General features: G+C 38.3%; 1 pseudogene; it reads left to right on the plus strand.

Annotated features, from left to right (window-relative positions):
- The first annotated feature begins 7,072 nt into the window (after positions 1-7,072).
- On the plus strand, positions 7,073-7,516 carry LOC136148554 (ubiquitin-conjugating enzyme E2 D3 pseudogene; annotated as a pseudogene).
- Positions 7,517-17,974: the final 10,458 nt, after the last annotated feature.

The raw sequence follows: 17,974 nt of genomic DNA on the forward strand, positions 1-17,974 counted from the left end.
GAGTGAGGATTTGGTACACGGTAGTTTGTGTTATCTTTTTGAGTATGATGAAGAAATGCCCTTTTTTGTTGGTAACAGAATGTCACAAATCATTTCATTTATGCCTATGCAAAACCAGATGCCTCTTCTTAGCCAAGATGCCATGAGAGATAGCGTTTCTGACAAAATGAGGAGATGAAGGGAAACGAAGGCCGTTGCATGAACTGCAGGTTTATGGGACAGTCTCCACTACCATCATCTCTGAGGGCCCCTGAGTAAAACCCAAATCCCCTTTTAACAATGTGGTCTTTTCACAGAGGTTTAGAACACCTGATAAGCATCAACTCCTAAGGCCAAGTTGAGATCTCCCCAAATTCTGTGGCCCCACATTTCCCATAAGCCTGCTGCATACGGCTTTGTCTCCCATGACACATGTGTCCACCAAACACATCATTCAGTCAGATCCTTCTCTCCCTCACTCCTCTCTAAAGCTGTATAAAGTATTCAAACCCTAACAGGCCTTTCCTGACTGTTCTACCACCCACACTTTCCCTGCGTTTGAACTCTCATATTCTCTGGTCTGCACTGCACCACTAAAAAATTGCTTCCATGTTCTTTAATCACCACTACTAACATTTACAATAGAATCCATGTATAGATGGTCCATAAAGTTCTGGAAATATGCTAAACTAGACAGAATGACTTGAGTTTTATAACGACCCTTCAACTTTGATACTACCATCTTCATTCCTCAGATGAAGAAACTGATGCTCAGAGGAGTCAGATCCTCTGGGCCAGGTGACACATCAGACAAAGCTGGGATTAAAAACCAAATCTGTCATGAGTTTCAAACCTCTTCTTCAGTGATGACACATGTGTGTTATCTGTAAGTTCTATCCCCCCATCCTCCAGCCCTTGTGTCTATCAGGACCATTCCATCCTCAGCAGGCTGTCCCCATTCTTTCCCACAAGGAGTGATAACTTTCTAGTAAGTCATTGAACATCAATTGGTGGAGTTTCAGAAAAACTCTTCCGCTTTTGCTTAAAAATTGAAGATAATACAGGGTGACAGACCTATTGTAATTTTGTTAACAGTGTCATATGGCAGATTCTGAATGTCACGCCTGTCTTTGTGGCTCCTTACTGGTATTGCAGTCGTTGACCAAGAGCCTTTATAAAAGCTGCCACGCCAGTCTGTATGATGCTGCAATGGTCGATACATGTCATTACATATTTGTCCAAACCCATAGAATGTACAACAGCAAGGGTGAGACCCAGTGCACCCTGTGGACTTTGGGTGATGATGATGTGTCAGTGTAGGCTCATTGATTGTAACAAAGGTACCTCTGTAGCTCGGGCTATTGATAGAAGAGGAGGTTGTGCCTGTGTGTGAACAAGGTGTGTGTGTGCATGCCAAGTCGCTTCAGTCGTGTCCAGCTTCGTGCGACCCTATGACTACAGCCTCCCAGGCTCTTCTTGTCCATGGGGATTCTCCAGGCAAGAATACTGGAGTGGGTTGCCATGTCCTTCTCCGGGGGATCCTCCCTGTTCAGGGGTCAAGTCCAGGGATCAAGTGTCTCTTGCATGGGCAGGCAAGTTCTTTACCACTAGTGCCACCTATATGTAATAAATCTCTGTACTTTCTGCTCAATTTTTCTGTGAACTAAAAACTGCTCTAAAATTAAAGTGTATTAATGAGGGGAAAAAAAATCTGCCAATGCCTAATCTCACTCCACGCAATAAATTCAGAATCTCTAGGGGTCAATTGTGTTTTAGTTGCTAAATTGTCTCCAACTCTTTGCGACCCTATGGGCTGTAGCCCACCAGGCTCCTCTGTCCATGGTATTCTCTGTCCATGGCAAGATTATTGGAGCGGGTTGCCATTTTCTTCTGCAGGGGATCTTCGTGACCCAGGGATCAAACTTGGTTCTCCTGGGGTCAGACCTCTGTTTTATCTGTTTAAAGTTGCCCCAGGGAACTCTAACATGCAGCCAGGGTTGAAAGCTGCCGTGCTGTCTCCTGTGCATCTGGCATGCCTCTGGCCCTCAGGTTGCTAAGTTCACTCTAATCACAGACACACTAGAGTGGTCCCCATGGTGATTCCTCAGTGAGGAAGCAATATATAATATAAAAAATAATGTAATCCTGTATACAGGAACATATATACTGTGTGTGTATTTTTATAAAATATGATATATAAAGCATATTTTATTTAAATATATATATATGAAAATACATGTCTCTAGTAGGTGACCGAGGGTCACCTACTAGATTGATGCACTGGGGGTTGCACCTACTAGGTTGATGCACCTAACATAGCATCAACCACTCACCTCACTTCTGCATCTTTTCCCCAGAGGCCCTGACGCATAATTTTTTTGGGGGGTTCCCACTAAGAGACTGGAGTTGCTGACATCTACACTATGGGTTTGAGTTCTGGCCCCAGATTTGGCCTTGAAGGCCTACAGCTACTGTCTGCTCTCTTGCCATCCTTTTTCTCCTTGTGCGTATTCACATGTGTTCATAGAAATCAAGAACTTCCTGCAGTGTTTCTTCCCTGCCCACGGGAGCCCTGAGCATGCTGCTTCCTGAACTGTTAGCCTGGTAAATATTAACTCCAGCTTTAGCAGTCATGAAAGTGTTCACGGACCTTGCTGCTAAAGACGACACAGACCTCTGAGCACATCCCCTCCCCACCTGTACACTCCTAGGCAGGGGTGAGCATACTCAGTCCTACTTCATTTCACTAGACTGTAAGCTCTTTGAGGACAAAAGGCTTACCTTATTCATCTCTATCACTTAATACAGCACCCAATACATCTAACTAGGTATTCAAATATTGGTACAGTGGTGAACAATTCACTTGCTAAAGGAGAAGTTGCTGTTCAGTCCTTCAGTCATGTCCAACTCTGCGACCCCATGAACTGCAGCACTCCAGGCTTCTCTCTTCTTCACTATCTCCTGGAGTTTACTCAAACTTATGTCCACTGAGTCAATGATCCATCAAACCATCTCATCCTCTGTCATCCTCTTCTCCTCTTGTCCTCAATCTTTTCCAGCATCAGGGTCTTTTCGAATAAGTCGGCTCTTCGCATCAGGTGGCTAAAGGATTGAAGCTTCAGCATCAGTCCTTCCAATGAATATTCAGGGTTGATTTCCTTTAGGATTAACAGGTTTGATCTCCTTGCTGTCCAAGGGACTCTCAAGAGTCTTTTACAGTAGTACAGTTTGAAGGCATCAATTCTTTGGTGCTTAGCCTTTGTGGTCCAACTCTCACATCCATACATGACTACTGGAAAAACCATAGCTTTGACTACATGGACCCGTGCCGGCAAATGGAGATGCAGGTCCAATCCCTGGGTCAGGAAGATCCCCTGAAGGTAGAAATGGCAGCCAATTCCAGTATTCTTGCCTGGGAAATCCCATATACGGAGGAGTCTGGTGAGCTACAGTCCATGGAGTCAGACATGATTGATCACCCACGCACTCTTTAAATATTGCAAATGAATAGTGCTTCATGTTTCCTTCCTGAGGCTCTGAAATATGTTTAGAGAACTGACACTACCTTCTGCCATTATTAAAATATGGACTTGGGCTATTTTTTCCAATTTGTGATTATGAGAGTTTCTGCTAAGTTATTCCTGTGCTTCACCTGAACATTTTTGAGAAAAGTCAGATTGTGAGATAGTTACATAAACTATTTGGTGTCATTGGCACTTCATTCTAAGCAATAAAAAGGTGCACCTGAGGGTCATAATATGTTATTTTATTGAGCGCTTCATTTGATTTGGGAATAGATGATAAATTACTCCACAATAGGAAAAGGGGTTCTTTTCTTAAGGCTAACCATAGTGCCCATTATTAAGTTTTTTTTTCTTTTTTATTTATTTATTTATTTTTTTATTATTTTTTTTTCAGTGGGTTTTGTCATACATTGATATGAATCAGCCATAGAGTTACACGTATTCCCCATCCCGATCCCCCCTCCCACCTCCCTCTCCACCTGACTCCTCTGGGTCCTCCCAGTGCACCAGGCCCGAGCACTTGACTCATGCATCCCACCTGGGCTGGTGATCTGTTTCACCATAGATAATATACATGCTGTTCTTTCAAAACATCCCACCCTCACCTTCTCCCACAGAGTTCAAAAGTCTGTTCTGTGTCTCTTTTTCTGTTTTGCATATAGGGTTATCATTACCATCTTTCTAAATTCCATATATATGTGTTAGTATGCTGTAATGTTCTTTATCTTTCTGGCTCACTTCACTCTGTATAATGGGCTCCAGTTTCATCCATCTCATTAGAACTGATTCAAATGAATTCTTTTTAACGGCTGAGTAATATTCCATGGTGTATATGTACCACAGCTTCCTTATCCATTCATCTGCTGATGGGCATCTAGGTTGCTTCCATGTCCTGGCTATTATAAACAGTGCTGCGATGAATATTGGGGTGCACGTGTCTCTTTCAGATCTGGATTCCTCAGTGTGTATGCCCAGAAGTGGTATTGCTGGGTCATATGGCAGTTCTATTTCCAGTTTTTTAAGAAATCTCCACACTGTTCTCCATAGTGGCTGTACTAGTTTGCATTCCCACCAACAGTGTAAGAGGGTTCCCTTTTCTCCACACCCTCTCCACCATTTATTGCTTGTAGACTTTTGGATAGCAGCCATCCTGACTGGTGTGTAATGGTACCTCATTGTGGTTTTGATTTGCATTTCTCTAATAATGAGTGATGTTAAGCATCTTTTCATGTGTTTGTTAGCCATCTGTATGTCTTCTTTGGAGAAATGTCTGTTTAGTTCTTTGGCCCATTTTTTGATTGGGTCATTCATTATTAAGTTTTAACTTGACTATTTCTTAGCTCTCTGACCACTTCCAAGTTACTTAATGGTGTCATTGTGGGGTAATTAGTAGGTATTTTTTTTGTACTAAGACTTATGTACCAGTTACAATGTATTTAATAATAATGGCAATCATTATAGTCATCATTATTATTTATTTTAGTCACTTCTCCATAAAAACTTAAATGTTGATTTACCCTACAATTTAAAGATAAAATCCGTCATCAATCTACATTGTATTTGGAAAAATTTGCAATTTGCTAATCAGCCAGTAGCCTTAAAAAGCAATCTTTCATTGCCATGAATGCATTATTCAGAAGTACATTGGCCACCATAGCTCAGAAAACATTTTGGTTATGTCAGGAAAGTTTCAATAAAGCAAATTGTATATATTTGTCATCTATGCCAATCAACTAATATCCAAAGAGCACCATTGTGTTCTACAGATGTTTTATGAGAAATGGACAATCTTAGTTCAGTTTAACTACCAGATTTCCATAACTTATACCAATACCCTAATTCTCAGACAGTTTCTATAATTTCTACTTTACAATAGAAAAGAAAGATCAAGTCAGCTCTACTAGATAGAGAAGAATCAGAGTTTGGATCCAATACTGGTGTATTTCATATGCCCAAGATTGTTTTGATGCCCTCTAAGTATAAGATTATAACATTTTAGAATAGGAATGATGCAGCCAAACAGACCAGATGTTTGTTTCTGTCTGTTTCAGACTATGATTTTTTAAATACAGCCTAAGGTAAAGTCTGATGAATACTTGCCATGGTGATGAAAGTTCCTATAGTGCTTCCAGGGTTGCATTATTTGATTTGAATTTCAGCCTGATGTCAGGATACTGGTGGGGTCTTATTATGCCATTTTATAAAACGCTTTCTCTGTGCCTAATGTGGTATACATTGAAATGTATATATGTACACACATAAATGTTTGTGATTGTTATTTAAGGTATTTCAAGTAAGCATTAAAACATCGAAACCATCTGATTTGCATTTTTCAACAAGAACCAACATATGTATTTATTTATGGGAACATTTTTGGCATAAGACTTTCTATTAAATTATAACAGAAAGCTTTCTCTATCACCCTGGGGAATCTGGCCATCAGCCTACCTCCTACCTAGATCAATCTTCCCCATCTACCCCAGTCTTCTCCCACCCACCATATGCATACCTTAAAGTTGTAGTCTTGCCTGGAGCTGGTGTTGTGGATACACAGAAAGTTGTATAAGACAGTACTTGTTAACAGGGCTGCAACCTCCATGATCTCCAAGGTCCCCTAGGAATCCACAGACTGACCATCTGTCATTTAGGTAGTTCTGTTTTCATGTTCTGTAAAATGGGCACAAATATATTTTACATTACACAATTTAATAACTCCCAACAAACTGCTGCTGCTGCTGCTGCTGCTGCTGCTAAGTTGTGTCAGCCGTGCCCATTCTATGTGACCCCATGGACTGCAGCCCATCAGGCTCCTGCGTCTGTGGGAGTTTCCAGGCAAGAGTACTGGAGTGGGGTGCCATTGCCTTCTCCGCCCAATAAACTAATTGAGTACAATTGTTTGAATGCCCTAAGGATGGGAGAGCCACACTGCTGTCAGTCTTGAAACTTCCTAACGTCAGACTATCTTACCAGTTTAAATTCGATCAATTTCTGATCCTTCAAATAAAGAGCATAATTTTTAAAATTATAATTATCACTAATTACTATCACTAGTATGATGATGGTGATGATGGAGAGAAGGAGGAGATGGAGAAGAAGAAGAAGAGCCTATTATCTTACAAGCAATATCATAATTTAGGTGTCTACACTCTGTATCCATGATTTCACTTAATTGTGAAAATTCTAAAAGGTTAAATATAATTGTGACATCCATTTCATAGTAAATCTGAGAATTCGAGAGGTTAAACTTACTTGTCCAAGACAACACAATTAGAAAGTGGCAAAGCAAAGACTCTAAACCAAGAGTATCTGATGATCAATCTGTCTTCCTAATGACTATCCAGCCTCCCATAAAAATCATAAATTTGCCCTAATAATAATTAATACAGACAGTTCCTATTAACCAGCCTCAAGGTTCTCCCGAGATCCGCCTCCTCAATGCCAAGCGTCTGTGTCTGGCAGAGCTGGTGTGAGACTGAGACAATCCTTCCAAGCCTCCAGAATAATCCAGAGTTTTGGCTGGACCTTTGAGCACACACTGAGACAGTGAGGAGCCAGACAAAAAGCAGACCATGGCGCTGAGACAGATTAATAAGGAACTTAGTGATTTGGCCTGTGACCCTCCAGCACAATGTTCTGTAGGTCCTTTTGGGGATGATGTGTTTCACTGACAAGCCACAATTATGGGACCTAACGACAGCCCATATCAAGGCGCTGTATTCTTTTTAACAATTCATTTTCCTACAGACTATCCATCCAAACCACCTCAGGTTGCATTTACAACAAGAATTTATTATCCAAATATTAACGGTAAAGGCAGCATTTGTCTCGATAGTCTAAGATCACAGTGGTCTCCTGCTTGATCTATTTCTAAAGTTCTTTTATCCATTTGTTCACTGTTATGTGATCCAAACCCAGATGACCCCCTAGTGCCAGAGATTGCATGGATCTGTAAAACAGACAGAGATAAGTACAACAGAATGTCTAAGGAATGGACTCAGAAGTATGCCATGTGATGCTTCCTTAAAGTCAGAATAACCTGCATTGAAGCTGGATTAAACTTTAAATTACTGTTCCTTTTTTGATTTTCTTATCCAGCTGCTCCCCTATCAGACCTTATCTTTTTTAATTTTATTTTTTGTTTACTTCCCTCCTTTTATTCACACGTTCATCTGAGAAGACTTAAGCTCTTCCAGCTTTAGACAATAATGGCTTTTAGAAACTGTAAAGTAGTTACAAGAGAAGAGTTGCCCAAGATTCAGAAGCATGTGTATTATGTATATGTGTATGTGTATTATGTGTATATGTATTGTGGAGCATGTGTATTATGTGGCCAGTGTCTTCACTCTAACTTGGTTATGAGACTAAAACCATTCCACACTGCTCTAACATCCTGAAGAATCATCTGACAGGGAGAGAGATGGATGCTGAGTTGTCAGATCAAGGGAAGCAGCATCATTCTAGCAGCATCCATTCTGGTTTAAGCCTTCCACTGTTAGGGATTTGAGGTTACATGATATACTTTACACTCATAACTGATGTGCCTGGAGAATTGGTATTGAATTTATAACATCAGCAGAACAGAAAATGTGATGTATTTTATGCATGTCAGTAAAGGAATGAACTGTTCTTGTTCTACAGAGAATGGAAATTGGAAGTCAATCACTCTTTGTATTCCAAAATAGGGTCTCAAAACATTTTAAAACTTTCACTTAAATTGTTAGGAGGCCTGGAGCTATTAGTTAATCTATCTTCCAATACCCTGTTTAATATATCACTGAATAAATGATGTAAGTTGTCAAGGGATGAATGATCAACTAATAGCTCTGCTAGTAACTGATTTATTTTTCTTCAATAAAATTGCATAAACCAAAAACAATTAATACAATCTGTATGTATTTTTCTCATTGCTTGAACATGTATTGTGTCAGTTGTATTAAGTACTTTCATATCTATAAACAATGCTTTATTTAATTTTATATCCCTTCAAGTTGGGGTTTATTAACTGCACATATAGCCTTTTCTCTGCCCATAATGACATGTATTTAGAGGTTTTATTGAAATATATTTCCCTGATTAACTACCTCCATATATTTAAGAAATTGATAAATTTGAAACTTTCCAAGGAGAAGGGAACTGGTTAGATAGAGCAAAATGACAGAGAAATTCACCATCGGCCCTTTTCTACATTTTTAATTTTGAAGCAGATTTTTTAAATCATAAAACTAATGCTCTGGAATAATAGGAAAATGCATGGAAAAAATAATGGTTGATTATAAAAGTGAAATATTGTTAAAGGAGACAGTAAAATACAATGGTGGCAACATTAATGGGGAAGCTGGGTAGAAAAAGATCAAATGAAAGCATTCTAGCCATTACTGCAATTAAATTAGCAATAAATTATATTTTTTAGTTTGAACATATTTTTGAAACTATGAATCACATACACAAATAACTGACAAGTCAAGTGGAAATTATAAAATATACAGAATAAATAACAAAAATTAAAATTGAAAAACTAGAAAGAAAACCTATAGAAGATAAAAGAGCAAAACAATCAGAAACAGAGCAAAACTGATAAACTAGTAAAGAGTCAACTGAATAAAGAAGCAAATTTTAGAGCAATTTATTTGAAAATGTCAATGCAATCAGAAAATAATTCAGTAAATCAACCAAGAAAAATAGTTTATACAAATAACAAATTTTAGTAATTAAAAGAAGCATGGTTCACATACAATGAACAATTTTATGTCAAGAAAACTTCAGACAATGGAAATAAAAGTTCTCTTCACAATACTTATTAATGTTGACTTAGAAAGAAATTCAGAAACCCTGAATCATCAACTACTAAACAATAGGTAGTCAAATCCTCTTGCCTTACCATGTGCCTTTGCAAGATAATCTGTTTCAGTATTTTTAATAAATCAAAAAAGAAAGAAGGAAAAGTGTGAAAGAATAAGAGAGGGAGGTAAAGCTACCTAATTCATTTCATGAGACTAACGTTAAAAACAGGCAGTTGTAATAAATAATAAACTAACCTCACTTATGAATACAGACATAAACATGTTAATATAATAGTAAGACTCAACAGTAAACTCAGAATAATAACAATTTATCAGAATCATATAATATATATGATAATGATATGTGGGTGCATTCCTAGTCATGTCCAACTCTTTGTGTCCCCATGGACTATAGCCTGCCAGGTTCCTCTCTCCATGAAATTTTCCATGCAAGAATACTGGCGTGTGTTGCCATTTCCTACTCCAGGGAATCTTCCTGATCAGGGATCGAACCCACATCTTTAGAGTCTCCTGCATTGGTAGGCAGATTCTTTATCACTGGTTTATTTCAGCTATATAGCTGCTGCTGCTAAATTGCTTCACTTGGGTCCAACTCTGTGCGACCCCATAGATGGCAGCCCACCAGGCTCCTCTGTCCTTGGGATTCTCCAGGCAAAAGAGATGCCTTTACATTATAAAATCATTAACTGTGATTTGTATTAAGGGAGTAAAGGAAAAAACCTCAATTGTCTCTATTGATGCAAAAACAATCAGTTGATAATATTTTACACACATTCACAATAAAAATTCTCAGAAAACTAAGAGTAGACTTCCTTAGTCTAATAGAGAATATCACCAAAAATCCATGGCAAGCATCACATTTAACATAAATCAGGAAAAGATAAGGATGACCCTACAGCTATTCAGTAATATACTGAAATTTCTAACCAAAATGAAAAGACATAGAAAAGTAAAGATAAGATGCATTATTTGTAGACAACATGAATGTCTACCTAGAAAATTCAAGAAAATCTATAGATATTAATAGAATTTGTAAGTTCAACAAAATTGTTGGATATAAGATCAGCAGACAAAATCAATGATGCTTCTAATCACTATCACTAACCAAATAGAAAATTTAATAGAAAAAAATCTCATTTATCATAACAACAAAAACATAATATGTTAAAAAATAAATACAATAAAATATATGCCTGATCTTAATGAGGAAATTACAAAATGTTGTAGAAAGAGATTAAAAAGCCTGGAATTAATAGCAAGAAATGATGGGCAGAAATAATTGGCATCTTATGACAAATACATACAAATTCTAATAAAAATTATTAAGCAATCTATCTTGGCACTTGACACACTTTTACTAAAAGTTTTATGGAGGCAAAGCCTAAAGGCTAGCCAAATACACTTTGACAAAGTGGAACATTTACATTGAGACATACAAATCTATATTGTTTGATAAATAGTACTCTCAGTACTATACAAATAAATGGGTCAATGAAACAGTAGAAAGCTTAGAATTATCAAGGAGGCCTAATATATGATGAAAATGTTACAAATCAGTAGAGGAAACACAGATATAGCAATACATAGTACTGGAACTATCGGGTTGCCATATAGATTAAAAAATAAGAGTAACTCTCTGCTACAAAAAGCAAAACAAAAATGCTTCAAATGAAAAAAAACAACTAAATGTAAAGATACATACACATTTTTTAAAACCACAGGAGGAAAATTATCTTAGTAATTTGGATCAAGGAATGGTTTATTAACCAAGATACAAAAAGCCCAAAACCTTAAAGAAAGATTGGTATACATAAAAATTTATGACGTCTAAACTGAAAACTACCCAGGATATAATGATAAACTTAAAAATGTGACAGATGAATTATATTTAGTATCTACACCTCATGGTGACTACAATAAGAAGACCAAAACAATAAAAAGCCAAATAGGAAAATGATCAATTCAGAGAAAAGAAAACCCAAAGCCTATAAATACAAAATATTCATCTTCTCTAGTAATCAAAAAATACACATTTAAGCATGATACATTTCACATTCATCAGACTGACATGGAATTCAAAGTTGACAGTATATAGTATTGATGAATTTGTTGAAAATGGAAGCTATCATATATTTCATGAAAGATATGAATAATTCAACCATTTAAATATAACTGAATCACTCTGTTGTACAGCAAAGATTGGTACAACACTATAATTCAACTACACTTCAATTAAATAAAAGGAAATTTATCAATATCTAGTAAAGGTGAAAAACAAATTTCCTATGACCTAGCAATTTGGCTTCTAGGTAAATATTCTCCATAAACAAGGAAATAAGCCCAAGAAGGTTGGGAAGGGAAGACTAAAGGAAATCGGTCCTGAATAGTCATTGGAAGGAGTGATGCTGAAGCTGAAGCTCCAATATTTTGGCCACCTGATGTGAAGAACTGACTCATTGGAAAAGACCCTGATGCTAGGAAAGATTGATGGCAGGAGGAGAAGGGGATGACAGAGGATGAGATGGTTGGATGACATCACCAACTTGATGGACATGAATTTGAGCAAACTTTGGGAGTTGGTGATGGACAGGGAAGCCTGGCATGCTGCAGTGTATGGAGTCGCAAAGAGTTGGAAATGACTGAGCAACTGAACTGAACTGACTGACCTCAGGAAGGTCCCCTGGAGGAGGGAATGGCTGCCCATTTCAGTATTCTTGCATGGTGAATTCCATGAACAGAAAAGCCTAGCAGGCTACAGTCCATGGGATCACAAAGAGGCAGACACAAATGAGCAACTTACACTATCATTTTTACATTTGTGAATGTTGTTTATAATAGTACATCTTGTAAATGCTTCAAATCTCTACTGTTACAAGCCAGGATAAATAAATTTAATCACAATTAAAGTGAATAGCTGAGAAAAGAAGAAAAGCAAAAGGCAAGGAGAAAAGGAAAGATACATCCATTTGAATGCAGAGTTCCAAAGAATAGCAAGGAGAGATAAGAAAGCCTTCCTCAGCAATCAATGCAGAGAAATAGAGGAAAGTATTAGAATGGGAAAGACTAGAGATCTCTTCAAGAAAATACAAGATACCAAGGGAATATTTCATGCAAAGATGGGCATAAGAAAGGACAGAAACATTATGAACCTAACAGAAGCAGAAGATATTAAGAAGAAGTGACAAGAATACACAGAAGAACTATATAAAAAAGATCTTAATGACTCGGATAACCACAAATGTGTGGTCTTTCACCTAGAGCCAGACATCCTGGAATGTGAAGTCAAGTGGGTTTTAAGAAGCATCCTATGAACAAAACTAGTGGAGATGATGCAATTCCAGCTGAGCTATTTAAAATTCTAAAAGACGATGCTGTTAAAGTGCTATACTCGATAGGTCAGCAAATTTGGAAAACTCAGCAGGGGCCACAGGACTGGGAAAGGACCAGTTTCATTCCAATCCCAAAGAAAGACAAAGACAAAGAATCTACTAACTACCGCACAGTTGCACTCATCTCACAAGCTAGCAAAGTTGTGCTCACATTCCCAATATCTGTTGGATCATAGAAAAAGCTAGAGAACTCCAGAAAAACATCTACTTCTGCTTCATTGACTACACTAATGCCTTTGACTTTAGTATGGATCACAACAAACTGAGGAAAATTCTTCAAGAGATGGAAATACCAGACCGCCTTACCTGCCTCCTGAGAAATCTGTAAGCAGGTCAAGGAGCACCAGTTAGAACCGGACATGGAACAACAGACTCTTTGGAAATTGGAAAAGGAATATGTCAAGGCTGTATATTGTTACCCTGCTTATTTAACTTGTATGCAGAGTACATAAAAAACTAAAGATCTGGTCCCATGGGCCAGATGATGGGCATCTGGTCCCATCACACCATGGCAAATAGATGGAGAAACAATGGAAACAGTGACAGACTTTATTTTCTTGGACTCAAAATCACTGTAAATGGAGACTACAACCAAGAAATTAAAAGGTGCTTGCCCCTTGGAAGAAAAGCTATGACCAACCTAGACTGCATATTAAAAAACAGAGACAAGAGTTTGCCAACAAAGCTCCATTTAATGAAAGCTATAGTTTTTCCACTCGTCATGTATGGCTTATGAGAGTTGCCCCATAAAGAAGGCTGAACACTGAAGAGCTGATGCTTTTGAATCGTGGTGCTAGAGAAGACTCTTGAGAGTCCTTTGGACTGCAAGGAGGTCAAACCAGTCAAACCTTAAGGAAATCAACCCTGAATATTCTTTGGAAGGACTGATACTGAAGCTGAAGCTCCAATACTTTGGCCACCTGATGCAAAGAGCTGACTCAGTAGAAAAGATCTGATGCTAGGCAGATCTGAAGGCAAGGTGAAGGGCATGACAGAGGATGAGATGATTGGATGGCATCACCATCTCGATGGACATGAGATTGAGCAAGTTCCAGGAGTTGATGATGGACAGGAAAGCCTGTTGTGCTGCAGTCCATTGGGTCCCAAAGAGTTGGACATGACTGAGCCACTGAACTGAACTGAAAGTGAATAAGCAATTCACATCTCAAAATATAGATGTTTATAGGATGAAATATATGTGAATATATGAAAACAGAACCTGGGTATGCTTTGAATTCATGAAAGGATTAGTTTTGGGGGCAGGTCAAGAATTTTTCTCCACAATGGGAGAAGAAAGGTTTCATCTTTGTAATGGCAAATCACTTAGATTATAGCAAAATGGCAAAAATATCATCATTTGCTAATTCTGCGTATGACTAACAGAGTATTAGATTAGGCCCTCCAGAAAGAAAGTGGAAAATTGCTATCTTCTTCTGGATTTCATATACTGAATTCTTATGTTGAAACAGCTCTCCTTCTTCTGAGGAGCAATTTTAGCGTTTTGTTTTTAAATCAGTTCAGTTCAATTCAGTCGCTCAGTCGTGTCCGACTTTGTGACCCCATGAACCGCAGCACTCTAGGCTTCCCTAACCATCACCAACACCTGGAGTCCACCCAAACCCATGTCCATCAAGTGAATGATGCCATCCAACCATCTCATCCTCTGTCATCCCCTTCTCCTCCTGCCCTCAATCTTTCCCAGCATCAGGGTCCTTTCCAATGAGACAGCTCTTCACATCAGTGGCCAAAGTATTGGAGTTTCAGCCTCAATGTCAGTCCTTCCAGTGAACACCCAGGGCTGATCTCCTTTAGGATGGACTGGTTGGATCTCCTTGCAGTCCAAGGGACTCTCAAAGAGTCTTCTCCAACACCACAGTTCAAAAGCATCAATTCTTCGGTGCCCAGCTTTCTTCACAGTCCAACTCTCACATCCATACATGACCACTGGAAAAACCATAGCCTTGACTAGACAGACCTTTGTTGGCAAAGTAATGTCTCTGCTTTTTAATATGCTGTCTAGATTGCTCATAACTTTCCTTCTAAATTTAAATTAATTTTGTTGAGACATAGAGGCTAATTCTAGAGATTACTGAAGAAATAGAGGCTGAAAGTCATCAGTTAGAAATTAATATTAAACATTTCATTCTAGCTTTTGGAAGTTTAGTATAATAAAAAAAAATAAATATGCTAAGCATATTTTTAGGATCTATTCTTTCATACCTATAGTGATAAAGCCTTTTCCTATGTCTATATTAATACAAAAATAGTAACGTATACTGCACTACAACCACATATTTTGCTAACTGTTTACATGAAGCTTATCATTTAATTCTCATAACATCCTATAAAAATACACTTTCATCACAGTCTTAAAGATGAGAAAACTATTCACATCTGTGAAATGAAGATGCTAATAGCTTGTTTATAGATTTGTTGTAAAGATTGAATTGATGTATATAATAGTAGTTACACATAGTAAGTTATTTATATTACTGACTTGAAACAAGGAAATAAGATTTAGAGAAGTAAAAAACATGCCTGAATGCACAATACTAGTCAAACTAGTGAGGAGTGGGATTAAAAGCAATCAGGACTGATTGACTATGCCTATACACTCTTAGGAAGATCACAGTTAACCTCTTTGCTCTCTTAGTGCATAACAATGAAATAACAATGTTTATTACTCTCACAAAGACCAACTATTTCATTTAAAGATATACATAATGTTGGTGAGGTTTAGAGAAGCTAGCCACTCGTTATAAGGAGTATAAACTGGTATGATTTCTGGCATGGGAAATTTAACAATCTCTACCCAGATATAAAACTCACATATCTTTTGACCCAGTAATTTCCCTTCTCATTTTCAGCTTTTATTGAATAGCAAATGCACAAAGATACTGACTACATCATCATAGTACTAAAAAGACTAGAAAGAAACATCAATGGTCATCAGTGACGGACTGTTTTTAAAATATGGTACATTCATGCAACAGAATACTCTAACTAAAAGAATAAAACAGACCTGTGATCCTGATATGAAATTGTTTCTATTGTATATCACAAACTTTTAAAAAGCAAAATGAGAAAGAAAATATAAAGCATACTAGCATTTGTATGAAAATCATAAATATGCTTATCTATATATATGTGTATCTGTGTGTTTGTGTGTATGTGCTTAGTCAAGTTTGACTCTTTAGGACCCCTTGGACTGTCCCATGAGATTTCTCCTCTGTCCATGAAATTTCCAGGCAAGGATACTGGAGTGGGTTGCCATTTCCTTCTCCTTTATATATATATATATGTATATATATATATCTTTTATATATATGTATCTTTTTTTATATATACATATATCTTTTTATATACCTTATATATATACCTATATATATGCCTTATATATATACCTATATATATGCCTTATATATATACCTATATATATACCTTAATATATATATATCTTTTATCTATAAAATGCACATAGAAAACTAAGTATAGGCGTGTCCTCTGAGGTGAAGAACCACACAAATAGAAATCAAGGATGGGAGGAAAATGCACTTTTAATACTACACTTTTTTATTACTTTCAGTGTTTACCATGTGCTGAGTCAGCTACCCAACGCCCGAGGTCAGGGGCAGCGGCCGAGAGGAGCAACACCACGTCCAAGGAGCGGCTGAGCGCGGGCGCAGGAGGGCCGAGAGGAGCCACTCCACGTTCAAGGTCAGGAGGGGCGGCCGTGAGGAGATACCCCTCGTCCAAGGTAAGGAGCAGAGGCTGCGCTTTGCTGGAGCAGCCGTGAAGAGATACCCCGCGTCCAAGGTAAGAGAAACCCAAGTAAGACGGTAGGTGTTGTGAGAGGGCATCAGAGGGCAGACACACTAAAACCATAATCACAGAAAACTAGCCAATCTGATCACAGGACCTCAGTCGTGTCTAACTCAGTGAAACTAAGCCATGCTGTGCGGGGCCACCCAAGACGGACGGGTCATGGTGGAGAGGTCTGACAGAATGTGGTCCACTGGAGAAGGGAATGGCAAATCACTTCGGTATTCTTGCCTTGAGAACTCCATGAACAGTATGAAAAGGCAAAAAGGTAGGAGACTGAAAGAGGAACTCCCCAGGTCGGTAGGTGCCCAATATGCTACTGGAGATCAGTGGAGAAATAACTCCAGAAAGAATGAGGGGATGGAGCCAAAGCAAAAACAATACCCAGTTGTCAATGTCACTGGTGATAGAAGCAAGGTCTGATGCTGTAAAGAGCAATATTTCATAGGAACCTGGAATGTTAGGTCCATGAATCAAGGCAAATTGGAAGTGGTCAAACCGGTGATGGCAAGAGTGAACATTGACATTCTAGGAATCAGCGAACTAAAATGGACTGGAATGGGTGAATTTAACTCAGATGACCATTATATCTACTACTGTGGGCAGGAATCCCTTAGAAGAAATGGAGTAGCTATCACAGTCAACAAAAGGGTCTGAAATACACTACTTGAATGCAATCTCAAAAACAACAGAATGGTCTCTGCTCATTTCCAAGGCAACCATTCAATATCATGGTAATCGAAGTCTATGTCCCGACCAGTAATGCTGAAGAAGCTGAAGTTGAACGGTTGTATGAAGACCTACAAGACCTTTTAGAACTATCACCCAAAAAAGATGTCCTTTTCATTATAGGGGACTGGAATGCAAAAGTAGGAAGTTAAGAAACACCTGGAGTAACAGGCAAATTTGGCCTTGGAGTACAGAATGAAGCAGGGCAAAGGCTAATAGAGTTTTGCCAACAGAACGCACTGGTCATAGCAAACACCCTCTTCCAACAACTCAAGAGAAGACTCTACACATGGACGTCACCAGATGGTCAACACTGAAATCAGATTGATTATATTCTTTGCAGCCAAAGATGGAGAAGCTCTATACAGTCAGCAAAAACAAGACCAGGAGCCGACTGTGGCTCAGATCAGGAACTCCTTATTGCCAAATTAAGGTTGAAATTGAAGAAAGTACGGAAAACCACTAGACCATTCAGGTATAACCTAAATCAAATCTGTTATGACTATACACTGGAAGTGAGAAATAGATTTAAGGGACTAGATGTGGTAGATAGAGTGCCTGATGAACTATGGACGGAGGTCCATAACATTGCACAGGAGACAGGGATCAAGACCATCCCCATAGAAAAGAAATGCAAAAGGCAAAATGGTTGTCTGAGGAGGCCTTACAAATAACTGTGAAAAGAAGAGAGGTGAAAGCCAAAGAAGAAAAGGAAAGATACACCCATTTG

Source organism: Muntiacus reevesi, chromosome 17 (genome assembly GCF_963930625.1).
Source record: "Muntiacus reevesi chromosome 17, mMunRee1.1, whole genome shotgun sequence".
Taxonomy (NCBI): Eukaryota; Metazoa; Chordata; class Mammalia; order Artiodactyla; family Cervidae; genus Muntiacus; species Muntiacus reevesi.